The sequence below is a fragment of the Triticum aestivum genome, chromosome 5B (assembly GCF_018294505.1).
Source record: "Triticum aestivum cultivar Chinese Spring chromosome 5B, IWGSC CS RefSeq v2.1, whole genome shotgun sequence".
Classification (NCBI taxonomy): domain Eukaryota; kingdom Viridiplantae; phylum Streptophyta; class Magnoliopsida; order Poales; family Poaceae; genus Triticum; species Triticum aestivum.
The window spans coordinates 62,772,776-62,788,097 of NC_057807.1; the positions used below are offsets into that span (position 1 = coordinate 62,772,776).

Consider the following 15,322-nt stretch of genomic DNA (forward strand, 5'->3'; position numbering starts at 1 on the left):
TCCTCTCTCTTGGCACGCCCTACAGGGGCCGGCCGGCCTCCCCCTCTCCTCCTTTATATACGGAGGCAGGGGCACCCTAGAACACACAACATACAATTGTCTTAGCCGTGTGCGGTGCCCCCCTCCACAGTTACACACCTCGGTCGTATCGTCGTAGTGCTTAGGCGAAGCCCTGCACTGGTAACTTCATCATCACCGTCGCCATGCCGTCTTGCTGATGAAACTCTCCCTCGTCCTCAACTACATCAAGAGCTCGAGGGACGTCATCATGCTGAACGTGTGCTGAACACGGAGGTGTCATAAGTTCGGTACTTGAATCAGTTGGATCGTGAAGACGTTCGACTACATCAACCGCGTTACTAAATGCTTCCGCTTTCGGTCTACGGGGGTACGTGGACACACTCTCCCCGCTTGTTGCTATGATTCTCCTAGATAGATCTTGTGTGATCCTAGGAAGTTTTTTGAATTACTATGTTCCCCAACACAACCAGAGTACGTTCCACACCAGAGTTGTATGGTAATCATGTTCTGGAAGTCTTGTTACTAGACCATGACGAACCTACGAACTATGAGGAAGCGATGACGAGCCCACACTCCGCGAAATGGCTTGAGGCCATGAAATCTGAGATGGGATCCATTTATGAGAACAAAGTATGGAATTCGGTTGACTTGCCCGATGATCGGCAAGCCATAGAAAATAAATGTATCTTCAAGAGGAAGACGGATGTTGATGGTAGTGTTACTATCTACAAAGCTTGAATTGTCGTAATAGGTTTTTGACAAGTTCAATGTGTTGAATACGGTGAGATTTTTGATACGTCCATTTTGCATCATGTTTTCCTACTGTTATTTACAATGTTTTTATCCATAATAATGCTTTTTGGAGTAATTCTAATGCGTTTTTTCTCATAATTTGCAAGGTGCACACCAAGTGGGACAATTTCGGCAGCTGGAAATCTGGACCTGAAAAAACTACGTCCGGCCACCTATTCCGCACAACTCCAAATGAGCTGAAACTTCACGGAGATTTTTTATGGATTATTTAAGAAATATTGGTGCCAATAACCACCAGAGGGGGGCTACCAGGTGGGCACAACCCACCTGGGCGTGCCAGGCCCCTCCCAGGCGCGCCCTGGTGGGTTGTGGCCTCCTCGGCCCACCTCCGGTGCCCATATTCTAGTATATAAGACATTTTGACCTAGAAAAAATAAGGGGAGGACTTTCGGGACGAAGCGCCGCCGCCTTGAGGCGGAACCTGGCCAGGAGCACTTTTGCCCTCCGGCGGAGCGAGTCCCCGGAGGAACTCCCCCCTCCCCTCCTGGAGGGGGAAATCATCGTCATCATCATGACCAACAACTCTCCCATATTGGGGAGGGCAATCTCTATCAACATCTTCAATAGCACCAACTCCTCTCAAACCCTAGTTCATCTCTTGTGTTAAATCTTGTTACCGGAACTATGGATTGGTGCTTGTGGGTGACTAGTAGTGTTGATTACATCTTGTAGTTGATCACTAGATGGTTTATTTGGTGGAAGATTATATGTTCAGATATATTATGCTATTTAATACCCTTCTGATCATGAGCATGTTTATCACTTGTGAGTAGTTACCTTTGTTCTTGAGGTCACGGGAGAAATCATGTTGCAAGTAATCATGTGATGAACTTGATATGTGTTCGATATTTTGATAGTATGTATGTTGTTATTCCCTTAGTGGTGTCATGTGAACGTCGACTACATGACACTTCACCATATTTGGGCCTAAGGGAATGCATTGTGGATTAGCAATTAGATGGTGGGTTTCAAGAGTGACAGAAGCTTAAACCCCAGTTTATGCGCTATTTTGTAAGGGACCGATTGGATCCCAAAGTTTAATGCTATGGTTAGAATTTATTCTTAATACTTTTCTTGTAGTTGCGGATGATTGCGGGAGGGTTAATCATAAGTAGGAGGTTTGTTCAAGTAAGAAAAACACCTAAGCACCGGTCCACCCACATATCAAATTATCAAAGTAGCGAACACAAATCAAACCAACATGATGAAAGTGACGAGATGGAATTCCCGTGTACCCTCAAGAAAACTTTGCTTATCATAAGAGATTGTTTTGGCCTTTCCTTTGCTTAAAAAGGATTGGGCTACCTTGGTGCACTTTTGTTACCGTTACCTTTACTTGCTCGTTACAAATTACCTTGCAACCAAACTACTCGCTACTTACAATTTCAGCACTTGCATACATCACCTTATTGAAAACTACTTGTCATTTCCTTCTGCTCCTCGTTGGGTTCGACACTCTTACTTTTTGAAAAGAGCTACAATTGACCCCCTATACTTGTGGGTTATCAAGGCTATTTTCTGGCGTCGTTGCCGGGGAGTGAAGCGCCTTTGGTAAGTGGGATTTGGTAAGGAAACATTTATATAGTGTGCTGAAATTTATTGTCACTTGCTACTATGGAAAACAATCCTTTGAGGGGTTTATTCGGGGTATCTTCACCTCGACCAGAACCACAATTAGTTACCCCTCAACCTACTGCACCTACTAAAAATATTGAATACGAAATTCCTTCGGGTATGATAGAACAACTGCTAGCTAATCCTGATGCAGGAGATGGAACCAAACATCCTGATATGCACTTGATATATGTAGAAAAAAATTTGTGGATTGTTCAAGCTTGCAGGTTTACCCGGAGATGAAGTTATGAAAAAGTTTTTCCCTTTATCTTTGAAGGGAAAAGCATTGGCATGGTATAGGCTATGCGATGATATTGGATCATGGAATTGGAATCGTTTGAAATTGGAGTTCCACCAAAAAAATTATCCTATGCATCTAGTTCATCATGATCGGAATTATATATATAATTTTTGGCCTCGTGAAGGAGAAAGTATCACTCTAGCTTGGGGGAGGCTTAATTCAATGTTATACTCATGCCCCAATCATGAGCTCTCAAGAGAAATTAGTATCCATAACTTTTATGCTTGGCTTTCTCGTAATGATCAAACCATGCTTGATACCTCTTGTGCTGGTTATTTTATGAAGAAGACTATTGAATTCCGGTGGGATCTTTTGGAAAGAATTAAACGAAACTCTAAATATTGGGAACTTGATGAAGGTAAAGAGTTAGGTATTAAACTTAAGTATGATTGTGTTAAATCTTTTATGGATATCGATGCTTTTCAAAAGTTTAGCACTAAATATGGACTTGACTCTGACATAGTAGCCTCCTTTTGTGAATCATTTGCTACTCATGTTAAATTCCCTAAAGAGAAGTGGTTTAAATATCACCCACCTATTACAGAAGAAATTAAAGAACCAGTACCAGCCAAGGAAGAAACTATACTTTATAATGTTGATCCAGTTGTTCCTACTGCTTATATTGAGAAACCCCTTTTTCCTGTTAGGATAAAGGAACATCCTAAAGTTTCAACTATGGTCAACAGAAGTTACGTTAGAACACCTAAACTAGATGAAAAAATTAGAGTGGAACCTAATGTTGCTATGGTTAGAGATCTCTTGGAAGAAGATATATATGGGCATGTTATTTACTTCTGTAGAGAAGCTGCAAGAATTGCTAAACCTGATAAAAGAGATAAACATAGACCTGTTGTTGGCATGCATGTTATCTCAGTTAAAATAGAAGATCATTGTTATCATGGTTTATGTGACATGGGTGCTAGTGTGAGTGCTATTCCTCACTCCTTATATCAAGAAATTATGAAGTACATAGCACCTGCTGAGATAGAAGACATAGATGTTACTATTAAACTTGCCAATAGAGATACCATATCACCAATTGAGATTGTTAGAGATGTTGAAGTCTTGTGTGGCACTAAAAAAAAGACACATTCGTGACATTTTGGGCCGAACGATATTTTTTCTATCATGCTTATGACACTTCTATAACGATAATTGTGACAAAACCCAGTATCATCATAGATGTGGTGAGCTCCTACTTCTACGACAAAAAAACATGACAGAAAATTGGATTTTCATTCTAGGCGGGCCGGAGACGCAGCTGCATGACATTCTTTGGGCCGTCTATGACAAAAAAAACCATGGTAGAAGCAAGGGCGATGAAAATATCGGGGAGTTCCCGGTTACGGTGGGTGGTCAGGGCCGAGCGATGCGCGTTTCTCTCGTACACGTACGCGCGTGGGTGCGAGGCATTGGGCTCTAACTGAACCCAAGCGAGGCGTTCGCCTATTGAACCCGAGCGATTGCACTGTAGGCTACGCGTTACTGAACCCGAGCGATCGCTCGATGGCTGTTAACTGAACCCGATCGAGCGATTTCTTTGCTACTGCTGCTAACTGAAGCCGATCGAACACTGCTGCCTCCTTCCCTTGATGAATAGTGAGTGTTGTTGGGGGGGTTTGGATGAACAGTTCCCGATGGGGGGTTGGATGAACAGGACCCCGTGGTAGTAGAGGCCGTTGTGGCTGGATGAACAGTACCCCGATCGATCGAGCCAGTGGAGGGCTGGATGAACAGGACCCCGTGGAGGGCTGGATGAACAGGACCCCGTTGAGGGCTGGTTGAACAGTAGCCGGTGGAGGGATGGATGAGCAGTAGCCCATGGAGGGGTGGTTGAACAGGACCCCATGGAGAGGGTCTGTTGAATAGTAGCCGGTGGAGGAGCGCGCGGTGGATGCTGGATGCACAGGAGCCCGTTGATGAACAGTCGCAGGTGGAGGCTGGAGGAGGTCGACGATGGATGAACAGTAGCCCGTGGAGGCTGGAGGAGCTCGACGGTGGAGATGAACAATATCCTGTGGAGTCCCGTTTTCCGGAACGCCACACCCCTCTTGATGAACAGGACCCCCATTTCGATCGTAGCGCTCCAACACAAGTCTGTTTCCTCCGTTTCGCGGTACGCCACACCCATCTCGATCAACAGGACCCCGTTTCGACCAAGAGAAGTCTGTTTCCTCCGTTTTGCGGTACACCAGACCCCTCCCGATGAACATGATCCCGTTTTGACCATGGCCGGTCGAACACAAGGCCATTTCCTCTGTTCTGCGGTACACCAGGCCTGGTTTCCATCGGTTCTTCCGTCCAAGCCGGTTAGCTCCCGATGTACAGCACATGTTCCGTTGCCTCCCAATGAACACGACGCATTCCGTTTCCTTCCCATGAACACGACGACAATGCAGTTTCTCCGTTGCGACCCAGCCATGTACACGAGCCCTGGCCGTACGTATGCGCGAGTAGGCATTCAAGACCCTGTCCATATGTACGTACATGGCCGTATTTACTTTCTTGCACCCTGGCCGTTGTACATACGTGTACATGCTACGTGCGCGCCTCTACTATGACACGTGTCCTTCCTTACTCGGCCATGGTTCATCGCCGCACTCTGTGGACAAACCGATCGTATGTACGTACATGTTCGCGACCAGAATGACCAAGCTACGTACGCTTCGACCAGATGGGTCCCGACTGTCAGGCACTTCCTTGCGTGCGAAGATGTAGCTAGTGGGTCCCAACAGTCAGGGGGCGAATCATTTTTTTTGCCCATAATATGGACACACTTCCTTGCGTGTGAAGATGTAGGTGGTGGGTCCCAGCAATCAGGGGTAAACGTTTTTTCATAAAATACGTGGCCCATCCGGTGGGTCCCCGCTGTCAAGTGGAGGAATCATTATTTTCCGCGTAATAAGGAGGCACTTCCTTGCTGCAGTCGTGGACCCAGCTGTCAGCCTCTCCACGTACAATACTCTTCTGATGGAAGTCGTTCCTTGACCATGCTGACCACGCCGTGCCGAGATCACCAGGGCGGTGGACGACAACGAGGCCTAGGAAGGGGACGACGCAGAGCCGGGGAAGACGGGGTAGTGGATGCCCACGCGGAGAGGAGTACGAGGGTTCACTGGTTCGGCTGCGGTGTGAGGATACCATTGCCGCAGGGCCTGGTTAGCAGTGGGAGTAGTAGGGGGCGGTGAGGCCTCAACGGCAGCACAGCCGGCCACTGGAGCCAGGAGCAGGCAGTCTCGCCGGCGCTGGTTTGGTCGGTTGGTGCAAGAAGAGCAGTGATTGAAGAAGTAGTAGGACCGTTCGATTCAAATCCAACGGTCACTGCTGCTAGAATCGTTTGTTGTCTAAGTTGACAAGCCATGCGTACGCGTCAACTTAGTAGGCCCATAGGTTAGCCTCCCAACCGGTGCACCCCAGATGTCAGTGGGAGGAATCATTTTTTTCGTGTAATAAGGAGGCAGTTGATTGCGTGCGGCCAGGCCAGCAGAGGGAGTAGGGTGGGCCGATGAAGCCTGCGCGGCTTCACAACGGGCCACAAGATGAGGGAGGAGGCACTCCCGCTGGCGCTAGTTTAGGCGGCTGGAGCAGGAAGATCAGAGATTGAAGAAGCACATCGGCCATTGGATGGACATCCAACAGTCACTGCTGCTAGAATCATGTGTTGACTGACAAAGCCTTGCGTAAAAAAGCCAGCCTCGAAATATGTGGCGTGTACAGCCCATTTGCTATTATTTTTATAATTTTTACTCATTTTCTAATTCATATGGAATTTATTGCAGCCCATTTTCCAGTTTTAGAATTGCTGCCAATTTTCTGGTCAGTACCAGGGTTAAAGATTGAACTAAATATGTGTGAAATTTTGAAAATTCACAAATTTTTGCTGGGGAATGTCGGTGTCAAAACCGGCAGATCTCGGGTAGGGGGTCCCAACTGTGCGTCAAGGCTGGATGGTAACATGAGACAAGGGACACGATGTTTTTACCCAGGTTCGGGCCCTCTCGATGGAGGTAATACACTACTCCTGCTTGATTAATATTGATGATATGGGTAGTACAAGAGTAGATCTACCATGAGATCAAGGAGGCTAAACCCTAGAAGCTAGCTTATGGTATGATTGTTGTATATGAGGTTGTCCTACGGACTAGAACCCTCCGGTTTATATAGACACCGGATAGGGTTAGGGTTACACAGAGTCGGTTACAATGGTAGGAGATCTTGAATATCCGCATCGCCAAGCTTGCCTTCCACGCCATGGAAAGTCCCATCCGGACACGGGACGAAGTCTTCAATCTTGTATCTTCATAGTCCTGGAGTCCGGCTGAAGGCATAGTCCGGCTATCCGAACACCCCCTAATCCAGGACTCCCTTAGTAGCCCCCGAACCAGGCTTCAATGACGACGAGTCCGGCGTGCAGTTTGTCTTCGGCATTGCAAGGCGGGTTCTTCTCCACATTCTGTGTACCTGTAGGAATAATGTTCGATTTTTTGATGTAGCGCTCCTTGGCTTCCACGCCCAATAACGGCCGTCTTCCACGTGTCAAACGAATGCGAAAAGCCGGGGCATTTTTACATCCAGACCCCTAGCCGTATGAACGAGCCACCTATTTAACAAGATGGGGATTCAGATCCAAACCACACCTTCCCCCTTCTGCGAGAAATCATCAGAGCGCCTCCAGCAAAGGTCCATTCCAACATGGCCAGCCGCCGCAGCTCCTCCCCTTGCCCTTCCAGTCCTATCCCTGGAGACTGGGAGAGTTGCTCCATCTCGCATAGCGAGTTAGTTTCGCTTCAGACCAAGGGATTTCTCCCCCAAGCTTACATGGTCTCGGTCCGAGACGGACTCGCCACCTATGATGGCGGAAAACAGGCGGAGAGCACACCTAGTCCCTCTAAAGGAGAGCGGGTGTGCCTCGTCCCTTAACTGCTAAGGGGACTGGGATTTCCAATTCATCCATTTCTCCACGGGCTTCTGGAGTTCTACGGCCTCCAGCTGCACAATCTTACGCCCGCTTCCATACTGCATATCGCGGGTTTCGTCGCCCTTTGCGAGCTATTTTGGGTGTTGAGGCTCATTTCGCGCTGTGGAAGAGGTTATTCTGTCTGGTGCCCCGTTCTCAAGAGGGGTCCATATATCAAGTGGGCGGAGCCGAAGTGTGGCACATCGCAGGGACCGGATACCCATCCGGAACCCCAAAGAAGGCGTCCGAGGACTGGCCTTCAGAATGGTTTTATATAGACGACGTCCCGCTACCGGATCCTGTCCGGGTTGGTCTCCCCGAGTTCAATAAGGCTCCATTAAAGAAACGCTTGAGCTGGCGTCCGCGGAGCTCTCAGAGAGAAAGCGACAGAGACGTCCTTTACTTGATGGGCCGGATAAGACTGTTGGCTCATTCCGGACTAACCATGATTAGAGTCATGGCCGTATGCATTATGCGGGGGGTGCAGCCGCTTCAATATAGAGGCCACCCATGTGGGATTTTAACGGGGAGGATGACGCCACCCATTACGGTCGAAAGGGGCCTGCCTCAGCGGCCGCCTTGGCAAAGATCTTATCCTCTTTGTACAAGGGAGAAGAGGAGGAATTCCTTCGTGTCAACCCGCAGGGCGGATTTGCAATGTACAACCCTCCGAATTGGTTAAGCGAACAATTGTGCTTTCCCGTTTGTTTTATATTCCCATGATTAAATATGTAGTCTAACGACTTCAACGCAGGAACTGTGCCAGGAGGTAAAAGATATAAGCAGCCGTCCTCCACAGCCCGAGGACCCAGAACGTTCTCTCGATCCAGACTCCGAAGAGGATCCGGACATATCGGTGGAGCTTATTGACGGAGTGTTTCATCACCTGAGCAAGGATAATACCTTGGTGGCCATTACGGATGATTACCCAGGGTTAATCCCGACCTCCCAGGTGACAAACACCGAAGCCTCGTTCCCTTGAGAAGGGTTCCATTCTCACGTATTTCGATTGTCCTAACGGCAACCGTGTTTTGCAGGGGAGATTTCCGAGGCGGGAGGCCGATCCTGCGGCTGCTAGCGAACGAGGGGCCGCAGGGCCCCATGGGGTAAAAAGGAATGTGGTCCGGACTGAGATGCCGGCGCAAAGGCATAGCGCGCCCTCTTTTTCCCTGGTTTTACTCCTTCAAGGTATATTAACGTTCGTGCTATCTTCAGGACGAAGAGACCTCGCCGGACTACATCCAGAGAGGTTGCCAATCGCGCCTCCACCAGCCAGGCTCCAACGCCCGGCCCGGAAGCGGAGACAAGCACAAGGTGCGCACCGGACGCTCCTCCAACAGAGGATGTGGACAGGCTGTCTACCACCAATTCCGAGGTGGAGAGTGCCATGAACCACAGGCGTCGCCGGACAGTCCTTCGCGACGCTTGTTTCTCCCAAGAGGCATTAGAGGCCTTCAATTCGGGAGATGCGTACCTTCTTGTTGCTCAAGATGGTTTGGCCAGAGCCACGGAGCAGTATGTAAAAGACATACGGGTAAGAAATTTTTGGTAAATATAGACATACCAGTAGCCCCCAAGACTTGAAGTAGTGAGAAGAACTGATTTAAGGATCATTTTTATGTAGTTTATTACAGAGAAGAATACCGTACTTTCACGGGAGCTGGGAGAGTGCAAAGCCCAACTGGAGGCCGCACTAGCCACAGCAGGGGTGCCAAAAGAGACCCCCTCAGGTAAAAATACACTTTTAAAAGATTAGTATTTTGCGACGTGTATGCCAATCTTACAAATCATATTGCAGATGGCACCGGACTAGATCCGGAGAAGGAACAACTCTTGCGCTAGGTAAAGGCCGGTGAGATTATGCTGACAAGGGTGAGGCGAGAGAAGAATGATCTTCAGGATGCCAACACCAAGCTGGATGTTGAACTGAAAGATGTTTGTGGCCAGCTATCGGATTCTACTAAGGAGAATCAACGACTTCGACACGACATTTTTACTAAGTGCTTAAACAAACTCTTGAAAAAGGAGTTCGGCGAGGAAGGCGACTAACAGAGTTATGCCTGTAGGTATGCTAACAGGTCGTCCTGCAGAGGAGATGCCCAGTTCAACGGGTGACCTTCTGCCCGAGCTCTCGCAACTGCACGAGCGAGATCGGCAGGCGATGTAGGGTGTAGCCCAATCCTTATGGCCATCCCTTCTCAGGCTCAAAGGCCTTGGGGAGCTTGCGGAGAAGCTGAAGGGAGCGCGGAGGCGCTTCCGATTGTGGAAGATTTCGGCCTGCCGCCAAGGCGCAAGGGAGGCCTGGGCCATGGTGAAGACGCGGTACACCAAGGCTGACCCAAATCACATGGCCGAGGTCGGACCTGTGGGGCCTGACGGGAAGGAGATCCCTGTAAGCTTAGTATACGGCCAAGTAGAATTGGCTACAAAGTATTCCCAACAGGACTGTAAATTAGACAGCCTGTTAGAAGGTATAGAAGAGGAATACCAACAGTAAGAATGACTATGTAATTTTTAATTGACATGTAGAATGCCTTCTAGCCGGATTGTAGATCGTTTGTCGTTGCCGACCTTTTCGCTTCGACCTCGGGACCTGACGGTCCGGAGTGTGTCCGAATACCATATCGGTTTAAGTATGAACCGGGGTATGCATGGAGACCAGGTGTAGGGGTCATTAGTGCTTTATCAGACAAGTGCCCAACTAGTTATGTTATATTACATGGTTAGTAAGAAACATCTTCCAGAGAGAATAGTTCCGTTAGGGGTTCCTTTCTCTGGGAGGCATGCCCTAAAGTGCATGTCCGGACTGCAAATGCAGGAAAATCATCTGGGGGCATGTATATAAATAAGTAAAAAAAGGTCATCTTTTAGTTCACCGACCGAATATTCCCTTAAGAATGCTAGCTTTCGGCTTCACCCAGTCTGAGGTACACATCCGGCTAATCCGACAGTAACAATCGTAGAGGTGCTCCCTTTACCGCCTATCCAAACAATTGGGAACGTAGGGGTTAGCACAGGAGCCAGGCAACCCAGCTTGGCTAAAACTTAAGTATTACCAACGTAGGGGTACATGCGGAAGTTTGACGCATGTGTTGGGCATGAAACCCATATAAATAAGCTTCTATTAAAGAAGCCCCCAGGTTTAAGGAGCGCAGGTAGTGCATCACTTGATGAGCCTTTAAGGGCTATAAGAAAAAAGAGTGGAAGGAGAGAAATGAAGACAAAAAAATATAAAAAATGGACGGAGGGAGGAGACAAACACAAGGTCCGGCGCTAGGCATAGAATCTTCGGAGACGTGCGGTGTTACATGGGTTCGGCTCGAGTTGGTTATCCGACGCATCTCGTAGGCGGTACGCTCCACCAGTCAGGACTTGGTCGATTATGAAGGGACCTTCCCACTTGGGCTTGAGTTTGTCCTTTTTCTTATCCGGCAGGCGTAGAACTAGTTTGCCAACGTTGTAATTTTTGGCCCATACTTCTCTGCTTTGATATCTTCGAGCCTGCTGTTGATAAAATGCGGAATGGGCTTTTGCCACATCACGCGACTCCTCTAAGGCGTCCAAGTTGTCCTGCCGATCAAGCTCGACTTCTCTTTCTTCGTACATGCGCACTCGAGGCGAGTCATGAATTATGTCGCAGGGCAGAACTGCCTCTGCGCCGTACACCATAAAGACTGGTGTGTATCCGGTGGTGCGATTCGGCGTGGTACGCAACCCCCAGAGTATGGAGTCGAGGTCCTCCACAAAGTGTGTATTAGACTCCTTGAGGGACTGCACTAGTCTGGGTTTAATGCCGCTCATGATAAGACCATTTGCACGTTCGACCTGGCTGTTGGTTTGTGGGTGATAGACGGAAGCATAGTCGAGCTTGATGCCCATGTTTTTGCACCAAAGCTTTACCTCGTCGGAGGTCAAGTTTGTGCCGATATCAGTGATGATGCTGTGGGGGACGCCGTAATGGTGTACAACCCCGGATATGAAGTCTATCACGGGTCTGGATTCGGCCGTCTTAATAGGCTTGGCTTCTATCCATTTGGTGAATTTATCCACCATGACCAGTAAGTATTTTTTCTTGTGGGTTCCACCTTTAAGGGGTCCCACCATGTCAAGCCCCCAGACCGCGAAAGGCCAAGTGATGGGGATAGTTCGGAGGGCGGTGGGTGGCATGTGGATTTGGTTTGCAAAGAGTTGGCAGCCGACTCATCGTTGGACCAAGTCCTGAGCGTCTGCTCAAGCCGTCGGCCAGTAAAAGCCTGTACGGAAAGCCTTGCTTACCAGGGACCGGGCTACAGCGTGATGGCCACCGAGTCCGGCATGAATTTCAGCCAGCAGATTCCACCCTTCCTCTTCAGAGATACATGTTTGAAGGACTCCGGTAGTGCTTTTCTTATAAAGCTCTCCCTCATGGACTTTATATGCTTTAGATCGCCGCACTATGCAGCGTGCCTAATTTTGGTCCTCTGGGAGTTCCTGCCTAATAAGGTATGCTAGGAACGGTTCTGTCCACGGGGCGATGACCGCCATTATTACGTGGGCTAAAGGTGTAATTTCGGTGGCAGAGCCACCAATTATGTCAGTTTGTTCGGCGTCGGGTGGTGCGGTTGTGTCCGGGCTCTTATTTATGGGTTCCCCCTCCCATGCTACGGATGGTTTAAACAATCTTTCTAAAAAGATGTTGGGGGGGACTGCATCGTGTTTTGCCCCAATACACGCCAGGACATCCACTGCTTGATTGTTTTCTCGGGCTATATGATGAAACTCCAACCCTTCGAACCGAGATGACATTTTTAGGACGGCATTGCGGTAAGCTGCCATTTTTCGATCCTTGGCGTCGAAGTCTCTGTTTATTTGGGATATCACAAGGTTTGAGTCCCCACATACCTCTAGGCGTTGAATGCCCATGGATACTGCCATCCGGAGACCATGTAGGAGGGCCTCATATTTGGCTGCATTGTTGGAATCTGTGTACATGATTTGGAGCACATATTGAACTGTGTCTCCTGTGGGGGACGTTAAGACGACGCCAGCCCCTAGTCCGGCCAACATTTTGGAGCCATCAAAATGCATGATCTAGTTTGAATATGTGCCGTACTCTTTAGGGAGCTCGGCCTCCGTCCATTCTGCGACGAAGTCGGCCAGGACTTGCGATTTAATAGCTCGCTGTGGCTTGTAAGTTATGTCAAATGGGAGGAGCTTGATGGCCCATTTTGCTATTCGGCCCGTTGCATCGCGGTTATTGATAATATCATTGAGTGGCACTTCCGAGGCTACTGTTATGGAACACTCTTGGAAGTAGTGTCGTAGCTTCCGGGATGCCATGAATACCGCGTATGCAATCTTTTGATAGTGCGGGTACCGTGATTTGCATGGAGTGAGGACAGTGGACACGTAGAAGACCGGCCTTTGAAGGGCGAGTTTGTGTCCGTCCGTTTCCCGATCGACGACGAGCACTGCGCCGACAACTTGGTGAGTTGCTGCGATGTACAATAGCATTGGTTCGCCGGTGTTTGGGGCGGCCAAGACTGGGTTTGTTGCCAATATGGCCTTTATTTCGTCAAGTCCGGCCGTGGCAACATCCGTCCACTCGAAGTGTTCGGTGCGCTGAAGGAGGCAATAAAGGGGCAGTGCCTTTTCTCCCAAGCGGGAGATAAAGCGGCTTAGAGCCGCCACACATCCGGTTAATTTTTGTATTTGTTTGAGGTCCTTTGGGATGTCCAGTTGCGACAAAGCTCGGATCTTGGCCGGATTTTCTTCAATTCCTCTACCGAATACAATGAAGCCCAGAAGCTTTCCGGCTGGAACGCCGAAGACGCATTTTTCCGGATTGAGCTTGATGTCGTATTTTCGGAGGTTGTCAAATGTTTGCCTCAAGTCATCTACTAGAGTTTCGACGTGCCTTGTTTTGACGACCACATCATCCACTTATGCCTCTACTGTCTTGCCGATCTGGTTTGCCAGACATGTCTGAATCATGCGCTGATATGTTGCGCCGGCATTTGTCAGCCCGAAGGGCATTGTGTTGAAGCAGAATGGGCCGTATGGTGTGATGAATGCTGTTGCGGCTTGGTCTGATTCTGCCATCTTGATTTGATGGTAACCGGAGTATGTGTCAAGGAAACACAATGAATCGTGTCCTGCGGTGGCATCGATAATTTGATCGATACGAGGGAGGGGGAAGGGATCCTTTGGGCAAGCCTTGTTAAGGTCTTTAAAATCGACACACAGGCGCCAGGATTTGTCCTTCTTTGGTACCATCACCAGGTTTGCTAGCCAGTCCGGATGTTTTATGTCTCTGATGAATCCGGCCTCCAATAGCTTGGCTAGCTCCTCTCCCATAGCCTGTCTCTTGGGTTCGGAAAAGCGCCGAAGAGCTTGTTTGACAGGTTTGAATCCTTTTAGGATATTTAAGCTGTGTTCGGCCAGCCTGCGTGGGATTCCCGGCATGTCTGAAGGGTGCCAGGCGAAGATGTCCCAATTTTCTCGTAGAAATTCTCGTAGTGCGGCGTCTGTATTGGGGTTTAATCGTGCCTCGATGGAAGATGTTTTATTGGGGTCCGTTGGATGGACCTGGAATTTGACTATTTCGTTTGCTGGCTTAAAGGATGTAGACTTGGATCTTTTATCGAGTATCACATCATCCCTGTTAACCGTGGAGCGCAGCGCAGTCAGTTCCTCAACTGCTAAGGCTTAGGATAGTGCCTCTAGGGCTAGTGCGACTGTCTTATTTTCGGCGCGTAGTGCTGTGTCCGGATCACTAGCAAGAGTGATAATCCCGCTCGGCCTGGGCATCTTGAGCTTCATGTACCCGTAATGGGGTATTGCTTGGAAGATCGTAAATGCTTCCCGCCCTAGTAGGGCGTGATATCCACTGCTGAACGGGGCCACTTGAAAGGTGACCTCCTCGGATCTATAATTATCCGGCGTGCCAAACACCACATCTAGTGTGATTTTTCCTGTACAGTGCGCTTCTCGACTGGGGATTATTCCTCTAAAGGTTGTGCTGCTTCGCTCAACGCGGCTCCAGTCTAATCCCTTTTTTTTGAAGGGTTTCCTCATAAACGAGGTTCAATCCACTGCCTCCATCCATGAGTACCTTGGTGAGGTGAAAGTCGTCCACTATTGGACTGAGGACCAATGCAGCTGGTGCTCGGGCTGTTCGGAATTTAGGTTCATCGCTTGCGTTGAAGGTAATAGCCATGTCGCTCCATGGGTTTATTGTTGCTACTTGGTAGACTTCGGCAAGGCCGCGGAGTGTTCTTTTTCGCATGTTATTCGATGCGAAGGTCTCGAAGACTGTGCGAATGGTACTGGCGTCCCCGGGGTGGTTTTCTGTGGCCTCCCAATTTAAGAGGTCCTCGCAAATTTTGGCCACCTGCCGGAGTATCCAACGTGCTCTAAGGCTGTGAGTTGGTGTGGCTATTGGGGAACGTAGCAGAAATTCAAATTTTTTCCTACGTATCATCAAGATCTATCTATGGAGAGACCAGCAACGAGGGGAAGGAGAGTGCATCTACATACCCTTGTAGATCGCTAAGCGGAAGCGTTCAAGTGAACGGGGTTGATGGAGTCGTACTCGTCGTGATTCAGATCACCGATGATCCTAGTGCCGAACGGAC

At 48.8% G+C, this 15,322-nt stretch overlaps 1 pseudogene; it reads right to left on the reverse strand.

Moving 5' to 3' along the window:
- LOC123114635 (uncharacterized) overlaps window positions 1–15,322 on the reverse strand; it is a 97,959-nt pseudogene that overhangs the window by 20,009 nt on the left and 62,628 nt on the right.